The 3133-nt window shown below is 37.9% G+C and overlaps 1 non-coding gene across 1 annotated transcript; it reads left to right on the top strand.

Annotated features, from left to right (window-relative positions):
- The first annotated feature begins 1809 nt into the window (after positions 1 to 1809).
- On the top strand, positions 1810 to 1882 carry TRNAC-GCA (transfer RNA cysteine (anticodon GCA)). The gene has a single exon. It is a non-coding gene; the product is annotated as a tRNA-Cys (tRNA).
- Positions 1883 to 3133: the final 1251 nt, after the last annotated feature.

Here is a 3133-nt window from a genome sequence, read left to right as displayed (position 1 = left end):
CCTGGCCTGTGGCTTGTCTTTCTATTTTCTTGATACTGTCTTTCACTGAGCACAAGTTTTTAATTTTAGTGAAGTCTAGCTTATCCATTCTTTGTATAGTGGATTGTGTCTTTGGTATTGTGTCAAAAAAGTCATAACCCAAACCCGAGATCATCTAGATTTTATCCTATCTTTTAAGAGTTTTGTAGTTATGCATTTATATTTAGATGTGTGACCCATTTAGGGTGGATTTTATGAAGCCTGTAAGGTTTATGCCTTGATTCATTTGGTTGCATGTAGATGCTTAGATCTATTTATTGAAAATCTTTTAGGTTTTAATCAGAAGCATCTTATCAAGGATAGTTTCTCTGTTGAACCTATCAAAATGTAACCTTACACTCATGGCAACACAATTATCTTCATCACCAAATGTATTCTTTCCCTCTTTAACACTTCAAACCAACATTACATGTATTTTACTTACTTAGGTTGCTTACTGTTTGTCTTCCTCACTTTATCTTTTTGGGTACAGGTAGGTCTGTTTTGTTCCATGCAGCATCCCTACCACCTAGAACCATACTAACACACAGTAGGTACTCAATAAATATTTGTTGAATGAATCAATAAAAGAAGAAATGCTCTAATCAGTAGGATGGAAACCTCACCAGCAAAACTAGGAGTCCTGGAAACTTGTTAGAAGTATAAACCGTCAGGCCCCACAAAACCTACTGAATGAGAAATTTTGAGGTAGAGCTCAGCAATATATGTTTTCACAAGCCCTCCAGTTGGTCAGGGTGCATGTTAAAATTTGAGAAGCATTGCTCTAAAATTCTTCATTATCCATGCTTGCTTTGGTATTGAACACACATTGCCTCTTTTCTGTAAGAAGTGAAGTTGATGGCTTTTCTGTAGCAAAGTACTTACTTACATCTTTAAATGTTAAAAAAAAATAAGTTTCTTGGAAACCAAATCAATTATTTTATTTTGATGCATAAAATGGAATTTATCCATTACTTGAGTTCAACCAGCTCAAGGAAGATGACGGCTAGTAGAAATCTTTCAGTTTGGATTTTCAAAGTCCAAAAAATGTACTTAGCCATTTATCCCTCCTTAAAGAAACATTTGTTTCCAAAACACAAAAGAATGGTTATAACAATCAAAGTGAACTTGCAAAAGTTGAATGACAATTTACATTTTAATGTTATTTTATAATTATGCTCACTGGGCTTCTTTATTTTGATCTAGATTCAATCAATGATAGTCTTTGTTTTTTAGTTTGCTTGTGTTTTAGGCAGAACATGAATTATTTGAGCAATGAGTTGCCAAATTAAAACAAAATCAGGTATAGATAAGGAGGGACTTCATTCAAGGAGGTTGTTTCAAGAGAGAAAAGAAATGATTACAATACAGGGAAGGGGCTTTTTCAGTAGAAAGAACACTCAGATTATGAGATTTCTGAGTCTCAAGGATTAGGCAAAAAGAGGTTTTCTTTAATTAGAAGGAGTAAACAAAGTTAAAAGCAACCTGTTGGTTAAAGTGTGATGAAAGTGACAAAAATGTGCAGTGATTTGAAGGGACAATAGATCAGAGAATATTTTACTCCAAGATCAGCCTAGTCTCAGTAGGGAATTATCAAGCAGGTGTTCTATACTGGTTCAGTAATCAGAGAAAATGACCACGGAAAGTCACTTGCCCAACATCAACAGTTGGTAAATGTGATGCTGAGATTGAGACTGAGGCAGTCTGCACTGTAGAGTCTGTGTTTTTAACTATAAGCCATAATGCCTCTCATAGATAATATGTGTGTTATGGGAGGAAAAAAAGACTATTTCCCTGGTGGCTTAGATGGTAAAGTGTCTGCCTGCAAAGCAGGAGACCCAGGTTCGATCCCTGGGTCAGGAAGATCCCATGGAGAAGGAAATGGCAACCCACTCCAGTATTCTTGCCTGGAAAATCCCGTGGACAGAGAAGCCTAATAGGTTACAGTCCATGAATTTGCAGAGTCAGACGTGACTAAGTGACTTAATTTGTGTGTGTGTGTGTGTGTGTGTGTGTGGGAAAAAAGACAAAGGAGGTCATTTATTTTTGATTAGGGCTTGTGAGAACCTATTCTGATACCCTATAGTGAAGTGAAGTTGCTCAGTTATATCCGACTCTTTGCGACCCCATGGACTGTAGCCTATCAGGCTCCTCTGTCCATGGGATTCTCCAGGCAAGAATACTGGAGTGGGTTGCCATTTCCTTCTCCGGGGGATCTTCCCAACCCAGGGACTGAACCTGAGTCTCCCGCATTGCGGGCAGACGCTTTGCCATCTGCGCCACCAGGGATACCCTATACATGACAGTACAACAACACCCTGATGCCCTAGTCTAGCAATGGCGCTAATCTTCAGTCAAAAAACACTACCAATGGCAGCTGCCAAGCATAGAAGTAGTCTGAAAAGGTTGAAGAACTTCTGTTTTCCTCAATTTAAGAACTATAGGTGAGGTAAATTAAGAGGTACAAACTTACAGTTGCAAAATAAATGAGACAAAGATTATCAAATATACAGTATGGAGAATATAGTCAATAACTATGGAATATCTCTGGGGACATGTCATGACTAAATTTCTTATGGCGATCGGTTTGAAATGTATAGAAAAATTGAATCACTATATCATGTAATAGTAACTGACAGTCTTGTATGTCAATTATACTTCAAAAACAAATGTTAAAGTTGGTGGGACGTTAAGTGGCTCTGGTAGTGACTGGTGGCCCCTCCCTTCAGGAAGAAACATATGTGTTCCTAGCCACTGCTTCCCAATCCCTGATCTCAAAGCCAAGCTCACCCCCACTGGACTCTTAGTCTTGCTTGCCCTGTTCCTCAGGTGCAATCCCTTCTTTCCTGGCTCAGTTTGGTTATATTGACTCCAAGCTTTTTGAATAGCTTTCAGTTTAAGGTTATTCCACTGGCTGTAAGGTCTTTGGTGTCTCAGAGATGGAGTTCAGAGCCTTGACTTGTGATTTATTCTTTATTTGTTCTTAATAAAAAATAAACTGATAATACACCCTAGAAAAAAAGTTATGTTTACTAGAAGTAGGGGGAAGAATAGGATGAAGGTTGTCAAGAGGTACAAACTCCAGTTGTAAGATAAATGAGTATCAGATATGTAA

This window comes from Odocoileus virginianus, chromosome 14, assembly GCF_023699985.2.
Source record: "Odocoileus virginianus isolate 20LAN1187 ecotype Illinois chromosome 14, Ovbor_1.2, whole genome shotgun sequence".
Lineage (NCBI taxonomy): Eukaryota > Metazoa > Chordata > Mammalia > Artiodactyla > Cervidae > Odocoileus > Odocoileus virginianus.
This window is presented reverse-complemented; position numbering and strand designations above follow the sequence as displayed.